Source organism: Rousettus aegyptiacus, unplaced genomic scaffold (genome assembly GCF_014176215.1).
Source record: "Rousettus aegyptiacus isolate mRouAeg1 unplaced genomic scaffold, mRouAeg1.p scaffold_m13_p_4, whole genome shotgun sequence".
Taxonomy (NCBI): Eukaryota; Metazoa; Chordata; class Mammalia; order Chiroptera; family Pteropodidae; genus Rousettus; species Rousettus aegyptiacus.
Window position 1 is genome coordinate 120,704,204 of NW_023416307.1, and position 13,779 is coordinate 120,717,982.

Sequence of the window (13,779 nt, forward strand, 5' to 3'; positions counted from 1 at the left end):
ACTACCAAAAAGAGATTCCCCGCCCCTCCGACTCTGCCTCCCTTTTAATTTTTCTGCATAATACTTATTACTCAGATAATATTTCTCTTTCCTCACTAGGTATAAAGAAGCTCCTTGAAAAGAGAAGCCTCATCTGATTTCTTGACCATTGTATCCCCAGTATCTAGAACAGGACTTGGCATATAAAAGTGCTCAATAAATATTTTGAATGAAAAAAAAAGAAAAAGAGCAGGGGAGGAGTTTCCCAAAGGATCTGGAAGAAGACAAAAAGGAAAGCATGCCGCATATACATACAACACCCTCAGCACCCACTATGGAATTCTTAGCATTCCATTTTTAGAAAAACCAATAAAACAGATAATTTTTCAATCAGAAAAAAATTTTTCTGATTTTTCACAAAAAAAAAGAGTCAGTGAGAGAGAGGTCTGTGATCTTTGGTTTCTCACTTATCTTTCTGACTGGCCTGAGACCTTGATAGCAGAATAAGGACTTAATCATCTCTGCTTGCTTGGCACTCACCAGAGCCTGGCAAATAGCAGGTGCTTAAATAAGAATTTTGGATGAGTAAACTCAATTGTAATATCTTAGTACAGGTTTCTGAAATGTTAATTTAGAATTAGATATTCTATTTTCTAATGTAAAAGTGCAATAATGTGCATCTGAATTATCTACAGGATCTTGTTAAAATGCAGATTCTGATTCAGAAGGTCTAGGTGGGACCAGGGAATCTGCATTTCCAACAGGCTCCCAGGTGCTGATGCTGCTGATGCTGGGGTGACCCACATTTTGAGTAGCAATCTTTGTCTATTATTGGCAAGAAATCTGTGGGCATCTTGTTATACAAAGAGGTGGAATAAAGAGCCAAGAAGGGCTTCCCAAGTAAGAAAAATGTAAGGAGGATCAGGTGACCTAGATTTTAGCCTCAGGTCTCCTACCTACGAGTTTGTGAACTTGGTCAAGTTTCTACACCCCTCTGAACCTCAGTCCTCATTGCCAGGTCTGGATTCCACAGACTGCCCTGCCCTTGACACGTGGTATGTGAGCTGCCACAGTGAGGGCCAGGGGATGGTGGGGAATGTCTAAGGCTGAATCGGCCCCACTGCTGCCCTGGATAAGTTCTAGGAACTTACACATCAGCATGCCTTGAAAGGATGTGAGGGATGGTGAAGATCAACATACATGGCAGAAAAGAATCCCTGAACTCTCACAGCTGCCAGCCAGCACACTGATCGCAAAAGTTATACTTAACCCTCCTTCATACATTCTTGCCATCCACATTCTGGTTGCTTTCAGTTTTCTTAGGCTGCTCTTTCCCACTAGCTGGATTCCCATCTTTTATAAGAATCTTATGATTTCCGACTCTAACCCCACCTTCTTCCTGAAACACACACACACACACACACACACACACACACACAATACTCACTTATGCCTTTGTCTATGCCTCACAAACAATAATAAAATGACACCCTAACATTTATTAAGCACCAGCTCTGTGCCAGAGGTATTAATAACATTTCTACCTCAATTATATTGGTGTTTCTCAAAATGTAGTAATCATCAGTGACGGCACATGATACCCAGAGAAGTGTCATTCATTCTAACAGTTATACTGGATTAGGTTACCTTCATTCATAGTAAATAATGCTATCTTTCCACTTAGGGTAGCAATGTTAAGTCTTTTTTAAATATGAATATAACTAAAATAGGTCAATATACAGGAAAAGCAAATTAAAACCACAAAGAGATACTTCACATCAACCAGAATGGCTATAATAATAATAATAATAATAAATCAGGTAAGTGTTGATGAGGATATAGAGACACTGGAACCTTCAAACACTGCTAATGAGAATGTAAAACAGTACAGCTGCACTGTACAAGTCTGACAGTTCCTCAAAAGGTTAAATATAGAATTACCATATAACCCAGAAATTCTACTGCTAAGTATATATCCAAGAATCAAAAACACATGTCCATGCAAAAACTTGTACATGAATGTTTATAACATTAGTCATAATAGCCCCAAACTGAAAAAAGCCCTAATGTCCATCAACTGATAAACAGATTAATAAAATGTAATATATCCATACAATAGAATATTATACAGTCATAAAAAGGAAGGAAGTACTGATAAATGCTACCACATAGATGTATCATGAAAACATTATGCTAAGTGAAAAAATTCAGACACAAAAGGCCACATATTTTTATTCCATTTATATGAAATGTCCATAATGGCCAAATCCACAAAGGCAGAAAGTATATTAGTAGTTTCCTAGGGCTGAGGAAGGAATGGGTTGGGGGAAAATGGGGAGTGACTGGTAAATGATACAGGGTTTCTTTTGGGGGTTATGAAAATTAGGGTGTTCAAAAATTGATTTTGGTGATGTTTGGTGATGTACAACTCTGTGAATATATTAAAGCCACTGAACTGTATACTTTAAATGAGTAAGTTATGTGAATCACATATAAAGATGTTATAAATATATACATATAAAGAAAATATCAGATAATACAGATGGTATACAAATATGGGAAAAGCATTAAGGAGACAGATGTGACAAACACAAATTTAGGAAACATGAGATTAGATAAGCAGTCCTTCTAATAACCATATGTGGTCAATGTTTTTTTTCCTGTTGTATGGGAAACAGGACCCCAAGAGTTAAAAATTGCTCATCCAAGGACAAAAAGTTTAAAGTGAATTTTAAACTCATGCTGCTGACTCAAAAACCAGTGCTCTTATCTGACATGCTTCCTGGGCCCTTAGCCCTTGAATTCAGATCCCATCCATACTTTTCTGATGATACCCATCCCCTAAGTCTGCCTCTTTGAGACTTGGGTATAACCTATACCAATGAGTATCACAGCTTTCACCTGGGTTAGCTGCCAAGACAGAAGATATCAATGCTAGTTACCAGGCAGCGGGAAAGAATAAGTTCATTGTACAAAGGAGAAAACTGAAGAACAGGTCACACAGGCAATCAGAGATGTCACTGAGACCCCTAGAGAGAGGTTTATGGCCAAGATGATCAAGATGCCCACCAAATGGGGATTGCAAATTGGTATAGCCATTGTGGAAAACAGTCTGGAGGTTTCCCAAAAAATTAAAAAATGGATATACCTTTTGACTCAGCAATTGCACTTCTGGGTAGTTATCCAAAGAAATCAAGACAATAATTCAGAAAGATCTATGCACCCCTGTGTTCGCAGCAGCATAATTTACAACAGCCAAGACATGGAAGCAACCTAAATGCCGAATCAACAGACAACTGGATAAAGAATTTATGGTTCATATATATAATGGAACATTATTCAGCCATTAAAAAAATGAAATCCTACCATTTGCAATGACATGGATGGACCTAGATGTTATTATGCTAAGTAAAATATGCCAAAGACAAATACCATATAATTTCACTTATATGTAGAATCTAAGAAATGAAAACAACAAACTAATCAAAAAGACTCATGAATATAGAGAACAATCTTGTGATGGCCAGAGGAGAGGGAGGTTGAGGGGCTGGAAGAAAGGGGTGAAGGGTTAAAGAAGTACAAATTAATAGTTGATAAATGGTCACAGGGATGGGAAGCATGGCATATGGAATGCAGTTAGCATTAATGTAATGGCTAAGTGGAAAACCAGAGGATGGAAAGAGCAATTAGGGGGATCATTTTATAAACTATATAAATGTCTAACCAATGTGCTGTATACTTGAAACTAATAAAACTTAAAAACAAGATGTTCACCAAATGTAATTATTGCTAGAAAAATAACTGCCAGCCAGGGACTACATTTCCCAGATGCCCTCGCATCTGGGTGTGGCACAGTGGTAGCCAGACTTCATGATGGCTCCCAATGACCCCTCCTTCTGCTATCCATACCCTTGTGTAGTCTCTTCCCACATCAGTAGGATTGGCCTGTAGGATATCATAATGTGACCAATATCTTATTGTGACCAATAGGATATCACAGAAATAATGGTATATAATTTATGAGACTAGGTCATAAAAGATATTGTGGCTTCTACCCTGTTCTCTTACAGCACTTACTTTGGGAAAAACTAGCTGCCATGTTCTGACGACACTCAAGCAACTCTGTGGAGAGACCTACACAGCAAGGAACTGAGACCTCTTGCCAACAGCTGTGTGAGCATGCCATCTTGGAAGTAGGTCCTCTAGCCTCAGTCCATATCTGGACTGCAGCCTCTTGAGAGGCCCTCAGCCAGAGCTACTTAGCAAAGGTGTTCCTTATTTTCTGACCAACAAAAACCATAGGTAGTAAATGTTTATTGTCTTAAGCCACTAAGTTGTAGTGTAATTTCTTATGCAGCAATAGATAATTAGTATACCCTGTGACTAGTTCCTGCCAATAGAATGTAAGCTGAAAAGTTATGTGCCACTCCAGGCCCATGTGGTTCAGATATGGGAGTGCTTTTGCTACATTTTATTTCCCTCCCCACAGAGATCTTTTTTTTTTTTCCCCAAACAGATATTTGGACACCTATGTTCACAGCAGCATTATTCACAAGAGCCAAAAAGTGAAAAGAACCCAAGTGTCAATCACGAAATGAATATGAATAAACAAAACATAATATATACATACAATGGAATATTACTCTGCCTCAAAAGGAGGGGACTTCCGATACATGTTACAACACATACAGACATTATGCTACATGATATAAGCTGAACCCCAAAGACAAGTACTAGATGATTCCACTTATATGAGGTATTTAGAGTCGTCAAAGTTATAGAAACAGAAAGGAGAATGGTGGTTGCCAGGGGCTGGGAGAGAGGAGGAATAAGGAGTTAGTGTTTAATGGGAACAGGGTTTCAGTCTGAGAAGATGGAGATTTTCTGGAGATGGATGGTGGAGATGGATGGTTGCACAACATTATACTTAATGACACTAAACTGTACGGTTAACAATAGTTAAAATGGTAAATTTTATTATTTATATTTTACCACAATTTAAAAATGTTATCATGTTCCCAAAAGGAGTTACTCTCTCTGCTGTGTCCCACCCCCTAAAGTGAAGCTTCATTGCTTTGCGCTATTTTCTAGCCACTATTTTGTAGGATAGCATCCTGTTGTAGACTGAAAATGTGGGATCCCTGTACCTAGGATAGATGTTCAGTCGCATGTAACAGGGACCTAAAACAACAGTAGCTTAAACTAGATAAAAATTAATTTTTCCCGCATACAGTCTGGAGGTGGGCAGTGCAGGGCTAGCATGCTGACTGCTCTATACCATCATTCGGAGTACTCTAAGGATGTACTCTGCCATCCTTAGAGCATTTCTCCCATCCATGTAGCTCAAGATGGCTTACCATCACATCTGTGTCCTAGGTAGCAGGGTTAAAAAGGAATGGATGATGGGGCATGCCTCCTCTCTTTAAGACACTGTCATCTGGGGTCTCCGTACTAGAAATAGAATGTTATTGCTGCTGATGTATTGTCTGTCCCCTGCATCCTCCAACAGCATGTCAGCTGCATCCTGTCTTGCCATGGCAGCCATGGGGAGCCCCATGTTGAATATGACAGAGTCACAACATGGTTGGTACCTGGGTCCCTGCATCACTGCATGGAAGGATACCTGTCAAACATTTGCATAAGGTTTTCCATAAGTGAAAATAAATCTCAAACACGTGAAAGCCCTGAGATTTCAGTTTATCTGTACCAGCCATCGGCAATCTCTTAACTAACACAGAGCTTCATGTTTAGAGCTTGGGAAGTCAGATAACACAGTAAGGCTGAGCCTGATTGAGTAATGGAAAGATGGCTTTGGAGCCAGGATGGCTTTGAAATCTCACTTACCAGCTATGTGAGCCATTCAAACTCTTTAAGCCTGGTTTGCTCAAATGTAAATTGGAAATGATGATACAGACCACACACTATTTGTGGTGCGGACTGAGTGAAGGAATCTGCAAAAAGGCAGTTGTAAAAGGTCTGCTTGGGGCAACAGCAGACACCTGCCCCCTTTCTACTCTCCAAAGTGGAGAACAGATGGGCAGTCAGAAAAGGGCACAGCACATCTTAACTCAGGTTTGATGAAAAGCAAATGGCCCACTGGGGGTGCCTGATCTCTAAGTCATGACTGAATACTCAGCCTCAGGCAGGATGCTATTTGAGTTAGATGCAGCAATAGCTTTGATTTGAGACCTCAAATAGCCCCCTGAGGACTTACTTGGTTAGGACTCAGACTGAGTTTAGTGTATGGACCAATTTTTCCCCAGGTAGCCCAGGAATGAGAGTCTGGACTTTTTTCCATTGTAGCTGAACTGGACAGTGCCGGTCTAGAGAAGCTGGGACACTCAACACTCTAGATGCCACTCTGGGCAAAGTGGCAACCACACAGGTGCTCCTAGCAGGATCAAAACCACAGATGCTTCAGGGGCCAAGCAGAGAACATAAGAGCATAAAAAGGCTGAGTGTGATAAAACAGCAAGTGGCTGGTACTGTGAGTAGTGTGGTAACTCGGGTGTGTCTACAGGCTCCTGTCAGCCCACAAGTGAACTCAAGGCTCAAATCTGAATTTATCGCCCTGTATTGCTCCCAGATTTTCTAGATCAGTACTGTCTAATAGAAATACAATGTAAATCAAATAAGAAATTTAAATTTTTCTAGTAGCCATATTTAAAAAGTACAAAGAGAAAGTTGAAATTATATTTAATAGGTTTTAGTTAACCCAATAAATGATTCTGGTCACCAATTCAAACGCGTGTATGCAGGGTGGGTTCCTCCACCATCGAGCAATTCTCAGATATCATCCGGGTGTCCTACCATTCAAGTCAATTCTGATACTATTTACGCAGAGATAGCATCAGATTCCACAGGTTAAGGGTTCAGCCCTTCAAGATCCCTCCTTCCCCTACACTTCAGATGCCAATCGCAGGTCCAGGTTGTAATCTGCGCTTCTGACCGACAGGCTCTAAATCAGAGGTTTCCATAACCCCTTCCTTGGGTTTAATTACTTTGCTAGAGTGGCTCACAGAACTCAGAGAAAGAGCTTACTAGATTACCAGTTTATTATAAAAGCATATAACTCAGGAACAGACAGATGGAAGTGATGCATAGGGCCAGGTATGGGGAAGGGTGTGGAGTTACCTTGCCCTCTCCAGGCACACCACTCTCCCCAAATCCCCACGTGTTCACTAATTCAGAAGCTCTATGAACCCTGTCCTTTCAGTTTTCTATGAAAGCTTCATTACATAGGTATGATTGATCAAATCATTGGCCACTGGTGACCGATTCAACCATCAGTCCTCCTCCCCTCTCAGAAACCAGGAGGTGGAATTAAAAGTTCCAACTCTCTACTAATGGTTGGTTTCCCTAGCAACCAGCCCTCATCCTTAGTCCCCCTCCTTCCCCCCAAAAGTCACCTCATTAACATAAACCCAGTTTGTGGTGGAAAAGAGCTTGCTATGAATAACAAGAAACCTACCTATTCCGCCTTTATGGCTCTCAAAAGATTTCAGGAACTGAGGACAAGAGACCAAATATTATAGCAAAAGATGCTTCCATTACTCTTTCACTCTGGAAATTCCAAGGTTTTTGGTAGCTTTGCGCATTGGCAGTATCATAGCTAATGAGGTTTATCTGAGGCATGATATTGCTAATTGAAACCTTTTCCCAAGCGTTTTGGTAATTGTGAGCCAGGAACCATGGACATAGAACAAATATTTATGAAATATATTTTGGTCATCTGAATGACCCAATATATATTTCTTATAAATCACAATATTGCACCCGATATATGCAAAATATTATCATCTCAACATATAATCAATATAAAAAATATGATGAGCTATTTTACACTCTTTTTTATACTAAGTCTTCAAGATCCAAAATGTTTTTTACACAACTCGGTTAAGCCCAGCCACATTTAAAGCACTTGGTAAAACCACGTGGCTGGTGGCTGCTCTATAGTTCTAGGTAGTTGGCACCCCCCAAGACCATGAGGTACTTCAACGCCCCGCCTTTGCCTATATACTGTGCCCTCTGCCTGGCACAGCCTCCTCTCCTTTCCCAACTTTAATTTCAGCTCATACTTCAAGGGTTCTGTGTTTCTGTACGATCTTCTATTCTCCTCTGTTCAAATGCTTAGCTTGTTGAATTACTGTTATCTCACTGAAAGACCAAGACCACTTCTGAGCCATCACCAGCACTCAGCACATTGCATGGCACACACGGAGCAGACCCTCTATCACAGTTGTTGGTTTTAGGGTTGATTGTGGGTCTCTATCTGGGATGAGGATGTTAGGGCATCAGGAAAATCTTTTCGAAAGTTCCCATTAATTGTTGCTGTTGTTGTGGGTCACAAAAAAGAAAGTGGTAGAAAACATTGCTTGGTGTAGCACTGTTAGCAAAGAAATTTTGAACCAGAGAGCTCTGATATGGGCTATATGTATCTACAATAGTCATTCAGGTCTTAGCATATGATTCTCTCTAGGAAATACTTGAGCAACCTGGATATATAACTATGAGGTACTGTATATATGGGTCTAGTGAGTGTGTGTGTGGCATTCTATCAGCTGGGTAACTTGGGCTCAGTGCTGACATCTGTAATAAGAGAATCAGGGCCATCAACCTGCACAAGTTTAGAGTAACCATGTGAATGGTGCTGCTGAAGTTGAACACATAGGCTGTGTGGCGAGGTGCAGTGGTCTTGGAAGCCCTACCTATGGGTAAATGTGAATGTCTGTGATGTGCCACTGGCTTTAGACATCTGGGGAGACTAGATATTAACACGGGGAAACCCAGAACATGAGTAACCACATGTGTTCACACAGGGAGATGCTGCCCACTCTAGAACTGCAGCTCAGAGTCCAAGTGTGAAATCAGTGTTTGGAACTTGGACAGCATCCTCCCACAGAACAAGGCCCATATGGGGGCTGCTCTTCCCAGGGTGGCACCCAGAATAGAACGATTAAGTTTTGATTAAATTTTGAGCTAATGTTCCTACACTTAATGAGGAAGAGGATGTGAACTTCTTTTGTCCTTTCTTTTTTCCATCTAGATCAGACAGGGTGAGACAACGTTTGTATGGGTGAAACCACTGGCTAAAAGAGAACTGCAGTTCCATCTGGCTGGTTATAGAGTATAAGTCAGAAAACTGGGTTTGAATTCTGGCTCCACTGTGTGATTCTGAACAAGTTGCTCAACCTCTCTGAGTTTCAGTTTCATTATCTGTAGAATAAAGATAGTACCATCCCTAGTGCATAGTAGTGGTGTATAGCATAGCAGAGATGGGTACAGGAAGGCCTAAGAACAGCTTCTGATAAGTATATCAGACAGCTTTTGTTATATAACAACCTTGAAATGTCACTGTTCTACAGTGAGCATCTATTTCTCATTCCTGTGACTATGGGTTGGCTGGGCAGCTCTGCCCCAGGCTGTGGGTCTGAGGTTTGGCTGCTTATCTCCTTATGGGGCCCAGGTTTGAGAGGAAGCAGCTACATAGGGTATTTTTTTCTCATAGTAATGTCAGCAGGTAACAGAGCAAGGCCAACTATGCAAGCAGATTTCAGACCACCACTTGGCTAATTGCATAGCAAAGCCAAAAATCAAGGCCTGGAGAGTACAATCTTCCCACCATTGGGTCACAGCATGAGTGAGGATGGAGAACACAATTATGGGAGAATGAAGTTGGGACTAATCATTCAATATATTACAGTATACAGACAGAATTATCATTTGTGGTCATTCACCCAAACATTTCAGCGGAAAACAAGGTAGTTCTTATAGTATTTCCTTTCAAAAGAAGATATCCTAGGCATTGTGGCATAAAGAAACAGATGAAGTAAAGATTTGGGGAGACTGCTAAGGGACAAGGAAAGAGAAGTGTTACGAGAAATGGCTGCCTATCCTTCTATCTTAATTATGGCCCTATCAATAAAGATCTTTCCCTGAACCAGTACTGAGGGCATTAAAGCAATAAGGTTTCTATAGTAACCTAGCCAGAGCGGGTCCTAAGTCTGGTGTGTAAAGGTTGTGAAACGATGCTTCAATCTGGAAGCTATGGCCATCAAGGAGTCCTAAAAATTTAGAGAGTAGAGAAATAATTTTAGAATTTATGATGAAGGTGAGCATTAAACTGGGCTTAAGAGAATTAACTGTGTCTGATGAACAATGGGGATCTTTCCAGAAGGGGAAGGACCTGAACACTGATTCTCAGTGGCTCAAACCACCAGACATTGACTATTATAGCTCCTAAGTCAGGAGGTGGAAGGTGGACTAGTCTGATATTAGCTGGGTGGGCTGGGTTTGTGCCTACCTCTGTAGGCTTCTACCTTAGTCTGGGTTTGTCTGGGCACTTCAGCTTGGGCAGTTCTGCTCTGTGTCTTGTTTTCTTCCTAGACCACCAGACTAACCTGAAACATTTAGACGGTGATGGCAGAAGCAGAAGGCAAGAACTGAGGCTTGGAACTGGCACATAATCACTTTTTCCTCAGTCTAGTGGCCAAAGCAAGTCATACGCCTGAACTCTGGTGTTGGGAAGGTCCCGCAGAGTTGCATGGCAGATGGCATGGGTACGGGAAAGGGTGCAGAATTGGGATCATTAATGGAAACCTATGAGAAAAAAGTGGAGTGGTAGTAATGAGGCAAAGTTTTTGCAGAAAAAGGTATTCTGAGAGACTCTCGTGATTGGAAAATCCCATCCATAAATCCCCTTGTGGTCTTCCTGCCCCATCCAGGCCAGCTTCCACTTCTGCAGCTCCAGCACTGAGGAGTTCACCACTTCCTGGGGCAGATTATTCAGAATGGGTGACCTGTAGAAAGTTCTTTCTGGTACCTAACACCGTTTTGCTTCCTCTCTTTGACCTTGGTTCTGGCACACAGGTTTTTGGTCCAGCGGTCATTGACACAATTAAGGAGAGTGCACTGAACCAGTGGTTCTGGTTTCTCACACCCTGACTGAGCCAGCATGGGCACATCAGCACAAAGTGGAACAGGACCACTGCCTCTGCAGTGGGACACTAGAGTTTCTCTAACTAGGAAGACACCTTCCCTCCCTCGCCCTCTGTATCCAGCCTCTGGTCAAGTTCCGTAGGTTTTGACTCTGGCCCCCTGTTCTCATGTTATTCTACTCTACCTTTCTCTGTCCCTCTCCACTGCCATTATCTCTTGCCTGCGACACTGCAGTTAGCTTCTCCACTACCCTAACCCTGCCTCATAATCTACTTTTCACACTGTGGCCACAGTAATGCAACAATGAAAATACGCTCATGTCACCCATTGCTAAAAATGTTTCTCCTTCAGGCACATTTTGTTCCACACTCCAGCCTCGGCCACAGTGATCACCTTTCAGGACCCCCAAACCCCTCCTCATTCAGTCATTGCACCTGTCCCTTCAGGCTTCAGTTCATTTGTACTTGCTCAGGGAACCCTCCCTGGTCCCCTTGACAAGGTCAGATCTCTCAGTTATAAGCTCTCCTAGCACCACAGACCTTTCCTTTGTGATATATACCAGAATCTCCGACCTTCCATTCATTTTTGTGATTATTTGACTAGCATCTGGCTCCTCCACTATTCTGTAATGGTGAGCCAATATACTGGCTGGGTGCCGGGGGGTTAGGGGTGGGGGTGACTTGTAGCACTGGCAGATTCCTGTGGTGTAAATACAACCATGGCAGATTTCAAGCTACCAATAACTGTGGTTTTCAAAAACCCTGACAACTTAATTGGCTCTCATGAGAATATGAGCTGGCTCCAACACACAACTGGAGCAGTCCTTATATCTGGTTTTCCATCTTCATGATCAATAAAGTATCTTGAGGCTAACCAAAAGGCCATAAAGTTTTGGTGAATGAATTGCTCCCACCAGGAGCAATGCTGAAGTTTAAATGAGCCTTCAGGACAGCAATTGCTAGAAGATGAAAGACTTGGAATACTTACCCAAGAGAGGAATAAGGGAGTCATGACATTTCTGTTCTCCGAGGACTATTTAGACATTTTCTTAAGAAACATGTCTATACTGGGCATAAATCCAAGTGCTTTACAAATATTCCATTTAACCCTCATAACAATTAAAAGGTAGATACTATTAATACTATAATTTTACAAATAAGGAAACCGAGGCTCGGAGTAATTTGCCATGGTGGTGGAGCTGAGTTCTGAACCCAGGAAGTATGACAGCAGAGCCTACATTCCTAACCAGTAAGCTGTGCTATATCAGGATTAACTCTAGAATGAGAAATGACCAATATTCCCCTTGCTCCACCCTGTGGACATGGGTGTGTGCTCTGCAGGTCACTGCACCTCAATGAAGAAATAATGAAATGGAAAGGGTTTAGAGAAGAGGCTCCAACATGATGGAGATGTTGGCTCTTTTGGATAAGGGCAGAGTAAACATATTAAACTTTTCGAGAGATGGACTTTAAATACTTATTTACTAAATTCTAATAATTGGAAATTGGCCAGGTCAACTTTCATAAAAGGAAACATTGTAACTTGAGAGAAGAGTTTGGAATATTAGTATATGTACAGTGTTCTCTGCATGTGGTTTCTCTTCACCTCTAAGACCACCCCGGAAGATGAGAATCATCAGGACAACTTTAATGAACTGAGCACACCTAAGCTCAGAAGTTACAGGATGTATTCAAGGCCACAGAATTACCCATTGGCATAACTGAGCCCAGGTCCCCACCAGAGGATGGCTAGCCTCCACTCTCTCATGCTAGTTTAATGTTACTTCCCAAGCAGGCTTCATAGAATCATAGCTGCTCAGAGGAAGTCAATTCCTGGAGCTAATTATGCTGAGCAGCAGTACAAAGTGAAATGTAATTAGATTCAAAGGAGGTTTACACAGATTCTGGAGTGATAGTCTAATATTGTAATAATAAGAGTTGGGAATGTGTCTCTAACTTTTGATGTAGTTGTTCATTTAACAGACAGACTCCTAGGTACTATGTGCCTACTGTGTGCAGCAAGGGCTGTTAAAGTCAAAGTTGAATTCCTTCCTTAGTTGCTCATTCTATTTGCAGCACAGAGGATCAGCCCAAAGGAAATGAAAGTACCAATGTGGAGTTTTAGTATGGGAGAAAAATGGCATTAATATAGAAGGAAAGCCAGGACAATCAGCCTTGGGGTAATTATGAAAGCCAGGGTCAGCAATTTGATTTTATCCTGTAGGAAAAGAAGGGCCAATGAAAACTTTTAAGCAAGGGAATGATGTCATCATCATTGGAGTAAAAATAAGAGTTACTGTTCACAGAGCACCTACTGTGCTCAAGGCTTTTAGCCCTCACACCCACCACATGAGGTCAGACTATTAACCCACTTGGCAGAGGAGAGGCCTGAGGCAAGAGATAACAACTCATGACGGGTAGAGCCTGGATCTGATTCCAAATCTACCTGAATTCAGTTTACTCTCACCCTAACACTGTACAGGATCTTTGCTTTTGAACATACCCTGGACAGCATATGGAGACAGAGTTTTGGGAGCCATCAACATTTAGTTATGTGGCTAAATGAGAAAAACCAAATTTAGGAGGAGAGAAAGTAAGACCTGAGAAGCAGGAAGAGAAATTGCAGCTGAGGCAGACGGTATCAAGAAAATCACGCAAGTGTGAATTTTAAGAAGGGAATAACTGCAGAAAGTTACCTAGGGGGTCAAGCAGAGTGGGGATGGACAAGAAACTGCAGGATTTGCCAAATCAAGAGATTTTCTGGGATTTCACAAACAGCATTTTCAGAGGAGTGTTGGGGGTGGGTGCCAGATTGCCGTGGGCAGAAGAATGAGTGGGAGGTGAAGACAGGGCCTGCAGCATG

General features: G+C 41.7%; 1 pseudogene; it reads left to right on the plus strand.

Moving 5' to 3' along the window:
- Positions 1 to 7,565: 7,565 nt before the first annotated feature.
- Positions 7,566 to 7,729, plus strand: LOC118602293 (annotated as a pseudogene).
- Positions 7,730 to 13,779: the final 6,050 nt, after the last annotated feature.